Consider the following 16901-nt stretch of genomic DNA (forward strand, 5'->3'; position numbering starts at 1 on the left):
CCCTGACTTCAGACTGTACTACAAAGCTACAGTAATCAAGACAGTATGGTACTGGCACAAAAACAGAAATATGGATCAATGGAACAGCATAGAAAGCCCAGAGGTAAACTCACACACATACGGTCACCTTATCTTTGATAAAGGAGGCAAGAATATACAATGGAGAAAAGACAGCCTCTTCAATAAGTGGTGCTGGAAAAACTGGACAGCTACATGTAAAAGAATAAAATTAGAACACTCCCCAACACCATACACAAAAATAAACTCTAAATGGATTAAAGACCTAAATGTAAGGCCAGACACTATAAAACTCTTAGAGGAAAAAGTAGGCAGAACAGTCTATGACATAAATCACAGCGAGATTCTTTTTGACACACCTCGTAGAAAAATGGACATAAAAAATCAATAAACAAATGGGACATAATGAAACTTAAAAGCTTTTGCACGGCAAAGGAAACCATAAACAAGACGAAAAGACAACCCTCAGAATGGGGGGAAATATTTGCAAATGAAGCAACTGACAGAGGATTAATCTCCAAAATTTACAAGCAGCTCATGCAGCTCAATATCAAAAAAAAACACAACCCAATCCAAACATGGGCAGAAGACCTAAATAGACATTTCTCCAAAGAAGGTATACAGATTGCCAACAAACACATGAAAAGATGCTCAACATCACTAATCATTAGAGAAATGCAAATCAAAACTACAATGAGGTATCACCTCACACCAGTCAGAATGGCCATCATCAAAAAACTACAAACAATAAATGCTGCAGAGGGTGTGGAGAAAAGGGAACCCTCTTGCACTGTTGGTGGGAATGTAAATTGATACCGCTACTATGGAGAACAGTATGGAGGTTCCTTAAAAAACTAAAAATAGAACTACCATATGACCCAGCAATCCCACTACTGGGCATATACCCTGAGAAAACCATAATTCAAAAAGAGTCATGTACCACAATGTTCATTTCAGCTCTATTTACAATAGCCAGGACATGGAAGCAACCAAAGTGTCCATCGACAGATGAATGTATAAAGAAGATGTGGCACATATATACAATGGAATATTACTCAGTCATAAAAAGTAATGAAATTGTGTTGTTTGTAGTGAGGTGAATGGATCTAGAGTCTGTCATACAGAGTGAAGTCAGAAAGAGAAAAACAATTACCATATGCTAACACATATATATGGAATCTAAAAAAAGAAAAGTGGTTCTGATGAACCTAGGGGCAGGACAGGAATAAAGATACAGACATAGAGAATGAACTCTAGGACATGGGTAGGGGGAAGGGTAAGCTGGGACAAAGTGAGAGAGTCTCATTGACATATATACACTACCAAATGTAAAATAAATAGCTAATGGGAAGCAGCTGCATAGCACAGGGAGATCAGCTTGGTGCTTTGTGACCACCTAGAAGGGTGGGATAGGGAGGGTGGGAGGGAGGGAGATGCCAGAGGGAAGAGATATGGGAACATATGTATATGTATAAGTGATTCACTTTGTTATACAGCAGCAACTAACACAACAGTGTAAAGCAATTATACTCCATAAAGATGTTAAAAAAAAAAAAAGTGGTACATGTTCACAGTGAAATTTTACTCAGAAATGAGAAAGAATGAAAGAATGCCATTTGCAGCATCATGGATAGACCTAGAGATAATCATGCTAACTGAAGTAAGTCAGAAAGTGAAAGTGAAATATCATATGGTACCACTTATAGGTGGAATTTAAAAATTGATACCAATGAACTAATTTACAAGAGAGAAACAGGAACTTTCTTGGTGGTCCAGTGGTCAACAATCCCAGGTTAACAATCCCAGCTTCCACTGCAGGGGCAGGTGGGTTCGATCCCTGGTGTCAGGATGACTAATATCCCCCATGCTTCACAGTGCAGCCAAAAAAAAAAACACTGTATGACCCCAATCCCCCTTTTCAAACCTGCACTCCACAATATTTTGCATATGTTTGGTAATTCTGTTTGAAAATCAGGAGCTGTGTCTAGGGCCTTGGAATTGTATTTTTGTCCTGTTTTTGTGTTTGTCTGTACTAAGAGTGCATCTTTTTAGTTGAGTATGCCGTGAGAGTGGAATGATCTAATTAGCCAAAAATATTTACCCGTTTGGTATTTTCTACTCATCATCTGGCTGCTTAATATACATTTTTCAAACTTGTTTTATCCAACACTCAGTAGTTGCTCCATCTTTCATCTTTTCTTTCTCGGTTAGTAGCACATCCCTTTTTCTAATTTCTTAGTCCCAAAGCCTTGCAATCATTCTTGACTTCTCTCTTTCTCTGATATCCTATGTCCGATCCTTTAGCAAATCTCATTGGTTCTTTATTTAAGAACACACACAGCTTCTTACCACCTCCACTGCTGTTACTCTAATCCACGTCACCATCGTTCCTGCCCTGGATTATTGTAATAGCCCCGTACCTGGTCTCCCTGCTTCTACTGTACTCTGCCATAGTCAGTTTTCAATATCACGATCTCAATATACCTGTTATTCTGTTCAAAACTGTCCAATAGCTCCCCACCACATTCAAGGCAAGAGGCAAAATGCTTACAATGGCCAGCAGAGCGGAACATGATATGTGCCTTCCCATTTCATTATCTTTCTGGTAAATGGCTCATCTGATCTCTTTACTGTTTCTTGGACATGCCAAACACAAGCACCCCGCCTCCCCCAAAGCCTTTCACTAGGTGTTTCCTTTTCCTAAGTTGTTCTTCCCCATGAGAGCTCCCTGCCTTGTTCCTTCCCTATCTTTAAGTCTTGGCCCACTGTCACTTTCTCACTGGGACCTTCCCTGTCCACCCTGTTTTTAAATGCAACGCCCCTCATACCTTAGCATTTCCTATACTCCTTCCCTGGCTGAGTTGTTTCACCATAGCCTGTATAACTTTCTAATACGTAACTTACTTACATATTTTATTTATTAGCTATTTCCCTACAGTAAATGTAAGCTTCGTGAGGGCAAGAATTTTTGTCCTTTTTGTTCACTGATGTGTCCAAAGAACCTAGAATAGTGCGTGAAACATAGAGCATTCTCAATAAATATTTATTAAGTAAATTTTAAAAATTGCCAAAAAAAAATCTATTACAGAAAAATCATCAAACAAAGTTGAACTGGTCAAAAGCAAATAGCCTCTGATTTCTGTCTTATATAATAAGAAATTAGTTAGGCAAAACATTCTAAGTATATCAAAGGATCAATTATTAGAATTCAGAATTCAAAATATACAGTTATGGTAAAGTGACATTTGTAATATTCATTATTTTTCCAGCCCCTGTTTCATTACTCAGTAATAATTTTTAACATACTTAAGAAACTATTACTTGGGACATTTGCTAGGGAATGTTAATTTTATGTAAAATTGTCATTTCTATTTATTTTCTTAATCTTTATTTGACCAATATGTTTTGTAATTAAATGAGTATCTCCAAAAATATATATAGCGATAATATGTTCAATGAGAAATTTCCCAGGCAGCTTCTCTGCCTTAAGAATATTGTAGGATAATTTATCAGGTTATCTAGTTTGCTTCCAAGCATCTAAGTCAATAAGATATGATTTCAGTCTAAAATCAGCCCAGCAATAACTCCCAGATTATTGTGTGAAACGAAAAATCTTGACCAAGAAAGGGAGAAGAAAGGATCCAGGAACAAATGCTGAAAGACATTGCGGTGAATGAAAATGGGATTATGGAGACCACTGTCAGTGAGAAATCTTGAGTACCTCACAGTTCTGTTGAATGTTTGCTTCTATGATTAGGCCTGACTTCCATTTACAATTTATAGAAGGGTAGCTATAAAATGTGATTTAGGAAGCATTTAAAAACTATTTATTGACTAAATAGAGAATCAAAGAACATTAAAACTAGGAAAGATCTCAGGAGTGTGATTACAACATCCTATGATAAGTAGAAACCTCTTTTCCAAATCTCACAAGCCCACTCATTTCACTTTTGAACAATCCAATTATTAAAAACCTTTCTCACACTATGTCAAAATCTGTCTCCCTGTATCATCCATCCACAGCTTCTGGTTGCCTTCTAATCAAGCACAAACCCTTCAGTTATGTAACATCAACCTTAAATTGTTACTTTCTAAATCCAACATCTCTTTATTGTTTCTCAGATGCCATGTTTATCTGAAAATTTAATTTCTTCTGAATTAACTGTTTCATCAATGTCTTTCCAAAATTATTGTTCCGAAAGCTGAACACAAAACTTTCAATACATTGGTCTGACTGTCTCAGTCTTGTACTGTTACACCTTGATCGCCACACCACAAAGGTGACACCTCCTGGGGTTGTACATACTCAAATGCTTGGAGCTTCTTTAATAGGACTGCTTGTTTAGCCAGCTCTTCCTAAGCACAGAGTATGTAGATTTATACCTCTAAAATTGCTCCTTAGTTTTTCTGTTCTCTCCAGCTTTAGGTCATATGCAAATTTGTAAAGTATACCTACCAAGTATTCATTAAAGCCATTAATAGAAACTTGAATTTGAGAATAGGGTTAAATACAGAGACCGGTAAGAACCTAGGGTTGACATAATTGCATGAAATAATACATTTTGCATACAATGCTTAATTTATTTTAAAACCTATTCCATCTTATCATCAAACATATATTATTCTCTTATTGACAAAAATAATTTAAAGTACTATGTTGAATTTATATAAATTTACATTATATGTTACTATTTACACATAAATACTATCACTTTCTCCATAACTTCCAGTCTAGTAAGCCTATCACTAAGGAAATGATGTTAATTTGTCATGACTTGTTCTTAATGGACCCAAGATGCTCCTAATACTGTTATCTTCTCTAAGAATCTAGAAACGAAATATTTGGTCAAGACTGTACCCTAGAATATTGTTCATGAGTCATAGTTACCCTTTTTAGGAAAAAAGAAAACACTTGCCCAATTTTCTGAAAACATTATTGTTGAAAGTCTTTCAGTTCTACTACAACCCTGATTTCTCAAAGTTTGTCAATAGCGCTTTCTGGATCACATCTGCAATTTGTTCAATGTGCAGGAGTTCTCCAGATTTTGCTGATTATACATTGTTAGCAACAAAAATTATTGAGTATATTTGCCTAATGTATTTATCTTCCCTTATTTATAATTACATAATTTAAAAGGTGTAACAAGCAGTATTTTAAAAGAATTCTGAATTTTACCATATTTATTGTAAAATTGTTCTCACTAAAAATTGTGTCAATACTTTTAAGTGAGTGCAAAGTAACTGAACATGTTTCATTATTTTTTGAAATCTTGACTTAACTCTTTTTGATACATGGCCATGGGATTATGTTTACATATTCTCTGGATTTTTTCATAATTTGCTCTCTTGAAAGCTAAAGTGTTTGAATGACTCATCCTAACATATCTTTTTGTATTTATTAAGAATTTACCAATAGCAACATTTCATTCTCCAAGGTTCCTGTGATTTCTATCTCACCAAGTAGTAATCTCTTGATTAATTAATTTTACCTTTATTTAGTTTTTATGTAGTTCAGTTATGTGCCTTGTCTTGGGCAGGTTTTTGAGAAGTATATTAAGATGAATAAGACATAGACTGTACAGTACTTTTAAGAAATTTTGCCTTCTAGTAAGACAAATCATGTAAACAAATGCTTATGATGCCTGGTGAAAAGTGATAATTACCATCAAAGAAAGGCACAGATTAAGCTTTATGTGAATTGAAAAAAGAAAATATAATTCATTTTTATTTTAATATTTCCAGAATTAAATCTAGCATCACAGCTTCCCTCATATTTGCTTAGTTCCTGAAATAAAACTGGCTAAAAGGCAAACCAAGATTTCATTCACAAATTATATTTGATTGAATGAAAATTGCAAAAAGAAATCTGGAAAGTTGATGCCTCCTATCACTATTACATCTTGTTTCTGCATTAGTTTTATGGTCTGTATTAGAAAAATTTAATCCTTATCCTTTATTGACCAAACAATTGAGAATAAGCCCATTAAAATGATCTTTTAATACTAAATATTTACCCCGTTGTTACAACCACCGGTTCATATCAGAATATATTTATTTCCTCCTGTCACTACATGTTTTTAATCTCATTTTAATCTCTGTAACAGTTATTAAATAAATTTTCACATATCAGTAATTTCTAGATAAGGTTACATAAAGGTTTGCTGTCTTAAAATGAAACTGCGACATGAAACTGTATAAATATTTTTTGTTAAGTAAGAAACTTCAAGTTTACTTTATTACCTATACTCTCTCTTTTATAAATAATAAATTTATTTATTTTTAAATTATACACTTATATCCTGGTTTGTAAATATGGTTCTCCAGTAAAAGGAACCAGAGATCCTTAGAGAAATGATTGATTTTAAGGCTAGGGTAGGAAAAATAGAAGACATATCTGGAACATTTTGTCATGCCAGAAAGAAAGGAAATGCTCTAAAAACAAAAGGAGCAGGGTATGTCACAGAAGCCAACATGAAATATATTCCAGTGTCAAAACTGGAACAATTTAAGAGACAAAATGAATAACATAGTATTGGATTATAACCCAAACTATAAAATAAATATATGAGTCCATAATGATATACATATGAGTGAATAAAAAAATAAATGGGGGAGGGCTTCCCTGGTGGTGCAGTGGTTGAGAATCTGCCTGCCAATGCAGGGGACACGGGTTCGAGCCCTGGTCTGGGAAGATCCCACATGCCACGGAGCAACTAGGCCCGTGAGCCACAACTACTGAGCCTGCACGTCTGGAGCCTGTGCTCCGCAACAAGAGAGGCCGCAACAGTGAGAGGCCCGTGCACCGTGACGAAGAGTGGCCCCTGCTTGCCCCAACTAGAGAAAGCCCTCGCACAGAAACGAAGACCCAACACAACCAAAAATAAATAAATAAATAAATAAATAAAATTTTTAAAAAATAAATAAATAAATGGGGGAGAAGAAACAAACCTTCCTTACGAGAGAATTCTAAATAATACGTGTATGGGCTACCTCCCTATAGCTTTATCCTCCTCCACTCCTCATTGAGTGTGTACTGGACTTAGTGACTGGTTTCCAAAGAAAAGAGCATGGAACAGGAGAAAAAGTGGAGAAATCTGATAAATACTACCATAACCAAGTGATCAGTAAGGCTATGTGGATATCTTGTGATCCCAACACATTCCACCACCATGGTATTCTTTCCAAAAACCCATAACCCCTGTCTAATACTGAGAAAAACATCAGGTAAACCAAAATTGAGGTACATACTCCAAAGTACCTGATCAGCACTCCTCAAAACCATCAAGGTCATGGGAAAAAAAAAGGAAATATAAAGAAACTGTCACAGTCCAGAGGAAACTAACAGTCCTTGACAGCTAAATGCAATGTAGTACCCTGGATGGGGTCTTGGAACAGAAAAAAAAAAAAGGCATTAGTGGAAAAACTGATAAAATATGAATAAAATCCGGGGTTTAGTTAACAGTAATGTACCAATGATGTTTTCTTACTTTTGACCAATGTACTGTAGTAATATAAGGTATTAACATTAGGGGAAACTTGGTAAGGGGCATAGAAGAATGCTGCCCTGCTACCTTTGCAACTTTTTTGTAGATCTTAAGTTACTCCAAAATAAATAGTTTATGTAAAAAATCATAGATGAATTTCAAGATTTCCTTTTAGGCATTAACTATGATTTCTGACTATGGAAGACAAGAGTTTAATTTCTTTCTCTCTCCTTTCTCTGCCATACATATACAACCTTCCACCCAAACTCCTATTATAATGTTATTTATATCAATATATTGTATATTTGAATTAGCAGCCAATCCATTTAACAAAACTGTAATTACTTTCCCTTTCTTGTACAACCTCTTGTTTCCCTGAACTTAATAATTATCTTAATTTTTCATTTGTTTAATTTCTATGTACTTAGCACTTATTCAACCTCAAATTTTTCTCCATTGTTTGTCTCCTTTCAAGATGTTCAAATGTGTCCAGTGTTCTATTTATTTCTACCAATATGGTAAAAGATGTCATCACAGACTTTTTTCATCATTATTCTATTTGACCTCAGCCAGTCTTAGGTCCCTTCTTTCCTGTATTTCATATTCTTCCTTGGTTTACTCCCTAGTTTTAGTGAAACACAGCATCCAGTGTTTTCTTAGGAAAATTGGAGATAAAATGTTGAGACCTGCATGTCTGAAAATGTCTTTATCACATTTACACAGGTTGGTTGAAAAATCCTTTTCCTTTAGAATTTTTTTTCAGTGTTACTTTATTTTTTTAATTTTTATTTTATATTGGAGTATAGTTTATTAACAATGTCGTGTTAGTTTCAGGTATACAACAAAGTGACTCAGTTATGCATATACATGTATCTATTCTTTCTCAAATTCTTTTCCCATTTAGATTGTTAAAGAATATTGAGCAGAGTTTCCTGTGCTATATAGTAGGTCCTTGTTGGTGATCTATTTTAAATATAGTAGCGTGTATATGTCAATCCCAAACTCACAATTTATCCCTCCCCCCGACCTTTCCCCCTTTGGTAACCACAACTTTGTTTTCTAAGTCTGTGAGTCTGTTTCTGTTTTGTAAATAAGTTCATTTGTATCATTTTTTTTTTTTTTAGAATCTACATATAAGCAATATCGTATGATATTTGCCTTTCTCTGTCTGACTTACTTCACTTAGTATGATAATCTCCAAGTCCGTCTATGTTGCTGCAAATGGCATTATTCCATTCTTTTTATGGCTGAGTAATATTTTATTGTATATATGTACCACATCTTCTTTATCCATTCATCTGTCAATGGACATTTAGGTTGCTTCCATGTCTTGACTACTGTAAACAGTGCTGCAGTGAACATTGGGGTGCGTGTATCCTTTCGAGCCATGGTTTTCTCTGGATATATGTCCAGGAGTGGGATCATATGGTAGCTCGATTTTTAGTTTTTTAAGGAACTTCCTTACTGTTCTCCAGGGTGGTTATACCAATTTACATTTGCATGAAGAATCCTTTTTATTTAAAATTTTAATGCATTGTTCCATAGCATCCAGTATCGCTGTTGAGAAATCTGAAACACATCTGACTCCTGATCTTTTATGTTTGGTCTCTTTTTTCTTTCCGGAAGTTCGTGATATCTCTTCTTGATCTCCTGTGTTCTAAAATTTTACTGCAATGTCTCCATCTCCATCTTTTTTGCCGGGCCCCTGATAAGCCCTTTTCATTTGTAAACTCACATTCTTCAGTTCTGACAGTTCTCTTGAATTACTTTTCTGATGGATTCCTTGCTTTCATTTTCTTTGCTTTTATTTCCTTTCTAGAATTGCTAGTATTCATATTTGGGGTCTTCTGAATTAATTTTTATTTATTTACTTACTTACTTAATCTTTGTGTGCTCTTTTTCTTGGAGATCTATACTTCCAAAGGCCCTGTTTTTCATTTCTGCTATCATATTTTTTGACTTCCATAGCTCTGTTTTGTTCTCTGAAGGTTGCATTTTCTATGGAATCCAATATTTTATTACTGCAATGCATTTTTCTCTCCTTGCATATTTTGTTTCTTTCAAATAACTTTTTCTTTTGATCATTTTAGTCACTTTCACATTAGAAAAATTCTTTCGATATACAATAAAGTTTGAATGCTGGCTCATAATTAAAAGTTAGGAACTAAGAAACTAATTGGATGCTGTGAGAAAGAGTCAGACATAAAAGAAAAGAAAAGGAACACTCCATACAGAAAGAAAAATAGGTGTGAAAGACCTAAAGCAATATTGAACTTGGCACATTGGAAAAATAGGGTTAAAAATAGGACATAGGAGCTAGAATATAGTGAGGGAGGGAAGAGATATAAGGGATTAATTTCACCTTCCAGAAAGAAAGCCTTAGGCGTGAACTGGAAACTCAGGGCTCAGGCCAGACGGCTTCATAATTTACACCCGTAAAGTGCAAGGCATCCAATCAGTTCCGGCAGGTGTCCGGCTGCAGCTGTCTCCTGCAAACCCTAAGAAAAGAGCACCAACCACCCTGTGTCTTCAGCTCCTTTTATGAGTGCTATTTTTATAAGTCACTTATAGCTTTGTCTTTCACTGAACCGCAGAATTTTCGGTTCGTTAAATAGCAACTTCTGCATTTCATTGGTGAAGAAAGTGAGGCCCTGAGCCATAAACGTATTAGCATTTTTATCACTAAAAATTCTCTATTGGCATTTACAGTTACATGGAGAGTATAAACATGCTGTTCCTAACATCATTTAAAGTTCCCAAAACCTGAGTGAAAAGGAACATGACCACCCGCCAGAGAAAAGGGATGTGTTTACTTAACTCTAGGAAATGTCATTGAGAGGCACCATGGAGGAAACATAGCCTAACTCAGTGAAATTGAAGTCTATTTGATTTTAAAAGAAGGAAGACAGTGAAATCCCAGACATTTCCCCAAAAGGCATTTAGTACACGAAGACAGTAAATCCCATAGAGTCAGTGTGCCTTTTCTTCAAAGCATTCTTGAAATTTTCTTGAGAGCTGTAGAGTTATAAAAGTTAACAACATGACTGTAATGATTCCCAGCAAAACACCCCATAAGGTGGCCCTTAAATTGTAAGGACTCAGTGTTTGTAGGGTATGAGCGTATTCCACTGTTTATAAAGGGAGTGAGAGTTAACTGACTCGGGGGATTTTAATCTCTTCAGATGAAAGCTGTAGCTCCCATTTCTCAGGGAAAGAATAAAAAAATACTCAAGTGGGAGAATAAGAATTCTCTGTCTGTTCTGGTTCCACTTTATCCAAAAAATCCTTGCCAAAGAATATCTGATATTTTGTCAAACACTCTGTAGTCATTTACACACCTTGATGGCATTTACACCTGGTCTTGCTGGGGCAACCTTATGAGCTACATCTCTCATTTTTCTAAAGCCGCTGTCGGGAAAGTTTCCACGTAATGCTGTTTGGGAGTTGCTATACAGAGTGACACTTGGCCTTAAAAACCAAATGACAAGACTTTTAAATATTAACTTTAAAAAATTAACTAAAATAAATAAATAGGTAAATAAATAATAAAATAAAAAATAAATTTAAAAAATTCACTAATTGTGCATTTAAGACACCAGTAATGCTGAATCATAACATAGCATGACTCAAAATTGTACTTAACTCGGGACTCCCCACCATTCTGATTTCTCACTGAGAAAACATTATGTACAATAGTTATGGGAGAGCTTAACAGACATCATATCATATGAACATCCTGGGAATATCACATTTTCCTTATCTGAGCCAGAGGAATACTTCTCATTTTACTCCAGGGTGCTGTTCAGGCTCAAATGTCTCCTGCATTCTGCCCAACCTGAGTCACTACCTCTCATTTAACCTTCTTTAATTTCCTTCAATTTATTTACCACTATGAAGATTAATTTATTTTTTTGGTAACTTCAGATTATCTGTCTCCTCTCACTAGCCTGGGGCAGGGGTTTCAGGGACCTTGTCTGTCTCCTCTGTTGTGTACATTACTGTGTTTCTAGCACCTAGAATAATGCCTAGCAGCACTCAACAAATGTTTATTGAGTGAAATATTGTACCATCCAGGATTCAGGCTTTGATGACTCATCAGTTCTGAGCCCCAGCAAGAGAACCTTTTCTCCTTTGTTTAAGTAATTCTTCTCTTCGAGTCTGCTGCAAGACAAAGCAAATGTGGAAGAAATTACTGAAGGCAGCAATAACTACAGCAAGTAGCCCCCATTCTGATGGTGTTGATAAAATATATAGGCTTAGTTGCCCGTATTTGCGATGTACCCATATAATAGAATAAGAAAGTTCACTCCCATTGTTTCTACCTTTCCGCACCAGAAGGAAAAAGAGAGGAAAGGAGCAGAGAATGGGTGGGGTCAGGAAGTCAACGAGATAGGGGTAGTCATGATTTCTTTTGGCTTCATTTTCCCCGAAGGAAGATGCTAAAAGAAGTGTGAGGGTGGGCGGCTCTCCACGAGGAGGTGGGCCTGGTTGGAATGCTCAGAACTCAGGAGGCGCTCAGGGCATCCTAAGCCTCTACCTTCTTATTCAAGGCAGTGAGAAAGCAGAAAGACCTTATATTCTTCCTCCACTGTCCTGTCCCAACTAGTCTGGCATAACTGAAACCCTCTTCCCAGCATCTACTCCTTTCCTAGGACTAGTGGTCTTAGCCATCTTGCTTTCTGACATCACACTTGCATGGTTGCAGAAACTTAGAGGTTCTCAGTGCCGTCACTCAGATGACAAGCCAACCATCTGGAGGTGTTGCACACTCATTTCTACAATTTACTTCAAGCCTTGATGTTGGGCATTTGCCAAAATTCAAGCGGTCCCCTCATAACGGGTCCCTAACTCTCACTGTATCCCTTCCCCAGATCCCCTTCTGGAAACTGGAAAGAAGGGATATTATCTTAATGAAGTGAAAAACACACTACTTTTACTACCAACATTTCCTAGAGATCACATTGTATTTGGATGCTATACATCTGTGATTATAAGATTTTCAACTCTCAGGTAGTTGGGGGGGCAAAGTCATATCTGTAGCCTTTGGTGGAAGGAGAGAGGAAGGAGAGAAGAAAAGAAAATAAACCTAAAAACTCTATTGTCACGTTTAATAAAAACAGTTTTAAAAACTGACTTATTTTTATCTGAGATACAAACAGAGGCAAAAAGCTTTAGATGGTTGATAAACATTTGAAGTATTTTTCAGTTATCTCACTGATTGTATTACACATTATTCACAAAGCCCTGAAGAAACAAGGGAAAAAAAATATTATCCAAGGTACCGGTGTAAGCTAGGTTGTCGGCATGAGTGAGTGAAAATAAAATTGCTGAAAATATTTGTTTATTCGGTTTCATCCAGTTGACAATAAAATGGAATGTATTAATGTCTCAGTAGACAGTAATTTCAGCTTGTGAAAATATCAAGTAGACTGGGAATAAGAGAGAGAGAGCTAGAGCGAGAGAGCGAGCGTGAGGAAGAGAGAGAGGAAGGAGAGGCACTCCAAGGATCTCAGGGAGCCTGGAAGTAGGACGGTGCAGCATCCTGAAGTCCCAGCATCCGGACTGACATGGCTCTTGGGTGACCTTGAAACAGGCAGGGTTTTACTACCAGGAGGACAAGTTATGTAGATGCTGTAACACGAGCCAAACCACAGAAACACAATCAATATAAGAACTATAAGCTTGCCTTTTAAATTCTTCAGCAATTATCATTAGCACTCTCATCTACTGACTTCTACATATCTAGGCTCTGGTTTATTATGTTTATAACCCTCTATATTACACCAAATGCTATTATGATGTTTTCATGCTTGGCACATTTCAGAGGAAATTAGATATAGATTGCCTGACTTCTAAGACTAGCTCTCCCAGTGATTCGTTCTGTAACCATTGGGGACATAGTATTTCTGTTTTCATTTCCTCATCTGTAAAATCAATACTTGTTCTCAAATATTATGGGATGTATGAAAGAGAAGATATGAAACTCTTTTGTGCTCTTTGAGAGATAATTTGTAAAAACTTAAGGTAGGATTAGCATTTAAAATAAACAAGTATAAAACCAAATATGAGAAGTGATTTCTACATAATATATAATTTAATATAATTTTATGTAATATAATTTTATATAATATAATTTATAATATTCTGGCCTACCATAAAATATACATCTTGATGATAATAACAGTTAGGATCATTTAGCAGGTATGCCATGCCTGGCATATATATTCTTAAATATAGTCCTGAAGATTATCTTCATTTTAGAAATTAAGAAAGACTTGGGCCCAGAGAGGTTGACTGGCAGACCTGGTGTTTAAACCCATAGCTATCTGACCCAAAAACACTGCCTCTGATGAAAACTCTTAATAAACACTGACTCTAATAACACTTTGCTGGGCTCTGTCAGACTCTTAAATATGGTCAGTTTCATAACTAAATTGGTGGATTTCAGTCTCATGATACCATTCCTGAAATGGTATCCTTCAGCAGATTTAGTCACTCACTCGTCAATAATATACCGTCCATCCATCCATTCATTCACTCAACCCATTCATTAAGTACCTCCTCTGCGTCAGGCTCTGAACCAGGCCCTGGAAAACTGCCGTGAACAAGACAGACGACGCCTCGGCCTTCACGAAGATGAAATTCTAGTGCAGAGTGAGACAATAAATAAAGGGCTAAAGAAATGAAAATTGCCCTTTGCAATTTGTGCTATGAAAGAAGGCAATAGAAACCTTAAACTAAGACTAGGGAAGCCACTTTAGGTTGGATGACCAGGGGAAACCTTTCCGAGTGTGTGACACGTTACAGCTGAATTGTGAAGGACAAGAATGAGTCGCCACAGGAAGAACCAGGCGAGAGAGACGAGCACGTTCAAGGTCCAGAGATAGGGAAGGGTTTTTTTTTATGGTAGGGACAAGAGGGAGGTCAATGTGGCTGTAACGTAAGTGATGGCAGGATGGTATACGATGAAGTTGGAGAGGTAGGCGAGGGACAGACCGTGGTAAGGAGTTTAAGTCTTAATCAAAGAAAATGGGAGCACTTCCTAATGGTGTGCTGGAGCCAGTGCCTACCAGCCCACAGGAGCCAGTTCTGCACATCTCCTCCCAGCTCCGTGTTCAATGTTGTCATGTTGGTAGCTTGAAATCGGCCACTTTGTAGCATTTACATTATCTATGAAATGACATGTAAACCTACCTACTTACATATCTGTCTAAGTTATATGTAAATCCTTGTGGTATTTATATATCTAGGTGGTGGTATACACAATTATATACATATGTAAAAATTAATTGGGCTATAAACGAAATAGGAGTGCACTTTACCCTATGGTGTTATTCTTTAAAAGTTTTTACCCAAAAAAATGGTGGGGTGCTTACAATAAAAAATCACATAAAGAAGCAATTCACTCCCTATAAGTAAAAGTTAACAGTGACAAAAAACAAAATTAGCAACACAAGAATTTTACATAAGAGAGCAACAGTGTGAAAGAGAATATAAAATAATGGCATTTTTAAAGACAAAAATATATATAAAAGAAATATCTGAAGAGATATGGTTAAGAATTTTCAAATTGAAGAAAGAGATGTATTATCATATTCAGAAGGTTTCATGTTTTATTCAGGATATATTTTGGAGATAGAACTATAAAACCTAATAGTGAAATGGATGTGAAGCATGAATGAAAGTGGGAGAATCAAGGATTACTGTAGATTCTGATTGACCTGGGAAAAAGTGGGAAAGAAACAGGTTTGAATGGGTGAATTAAAACCTCTGGTTGTCTGAGATGCTGACTAGTGCCCCAAGTATAGAAGTAGCAGTTAGAGAGATGAGTCTAGAGGTCAAAGTATGGACGGTGAAATGAATTTGGGAATGATCAGAACAGAGGAGGTATTTAAAGCCATAGGCGTGAATGAGGTGCCCCTGAATGTGGAGAGAATGAGATAAAAGAGGACCTAGAACTGAGCAGATGCTCCAGTGTTTCCATGCTGGCTAGAGGAGGAGACCCAGCAAAGAAGACCCAGAAGGGGCTGCGCATTGCATATTTCCTTTCTCAGTGATGTAGTCAGTGAGGGGTCCTGAAAGGAGACCTGTACAAGAACTCAAAATAACAAATTCTAGATGTTGCTTAGATAAGTGATGAAAGTGCCCTTGTGCACATATTTGAGCTTCATGTGAAGCTGATTCCAGTTCTAACAGTAAATTTCCATCTTGACCTTGAACAAGGTTCTTTACATTTTTTAAATCTCAGTTTCTTATATATGAGATAGAATCAGAGATGGCAGGTTTTTGTGCCAAGGGCATATTCGTTATGGAAGAGATGTTATATGTGGCAATATTTTGAGCTACTAGAGAACAGTCCTCAATAAAGATAAGAGAATAATAGTATGTAAAATAATCAAAGCCATAATCAGAAAAATTCTATGTCCTTATATACCACAGTTCTCAAGAAGACTGACTGTCCTTGTCAGAGCCATATTTTTTTTTAACAGAGCAAAACTATCCAATTCGAATAATGCATTGAATCCCATTTCTAAACTCACAATGAGTCCATTTTGTGGCATATATTAGCCTCATTGCTAATATTTCTTTAGACAGGTATAATAGAACTAATGTACTGAAACATGGCCTTCATTTATTTTCTGATTAATCTTTGTTATGCTCGACAGTGAATCACATCACTAAAGTACCAGATCTAGATTATGACCTTGATTTCTTGATTTAGAAAAGTGAAAAGAACAAAATATATTTTTTATAAAATCTAGGTAGAAGAAATCAATTATTACAAATATATGTCGAGTCCCTTGAAATTCACATGAACTTTTAAAATATCTTTCTTATTAAATAAAAGATCAACCAAAAATCAGTATCTTAAACAATGCAATATTAAAAACCTGTTTTTCTCTTTCTTGATCAAATACAGTTGGTCACCTCAGGGAATAACTGAGCTATCATTTCACCAAAACATGTCACACCAGCATCACAATATTTTTCTTAGGGAAAGAAAAGAACAGAACCAACAGAGAGGAGAAGTTGTGCTTGCTTTTACTTACACCAAAGGGTGTGATGAAGAGAATATAGTTTGAGAAAATTAGCACAGTACCTATAAGAAAACATCCTCAAGTAAAGGAGAAAGAATTTCCAAATATAAAGCTTGTTGTAAGAATGTATAAACAGAATTGACACTGTCATTGGTATTATTAATTAAAGCACATTTTCACACAAGCCTTAATATTTCAAACACTTGTTGGGGTTTTGTGTTTGCAGTATGTTCATTGTTCTATATGTCGTATGTCAAATGCTGAAGTAGTGAGGAAAATGTTCAAAATTCAGATTCAAGCCACCAAACTTTTGAAACCAGTGTCTAGTGCCTGTTGATCAGATCTACACATGGGGGAGAAA

The 16901-nt window shown here is 36.1% G+C and overlaps 1 protein-coding gene across 4 annotated transcripts in view; it reads left to right on the top strand.

Annotated features, from left to right (window-relative positions):
* GRID2 (glutamate ionotropic receptor delta type subunit 2) overlaps positions 1 to 16901 on the top strand; it is a 1427475-nt gene that overhangs the window by 1209592 nt on the left and 200982 nt on the right. The window lies entirely within an intron of this gene.

The sequence above is a fragment of the Balaenoptera physalus genome (genome assembly GCF_965194825.1).
Source record: "Balaenoptera physalus genome assembly, chromosome: 5".
Taxonomy (NCBI): Eukaryota; Metazoa; Chordata; class Mammalia; order Artiodactyla; family Balaenopteridae; genus Balaenoptera; species Balaenoptera physalus.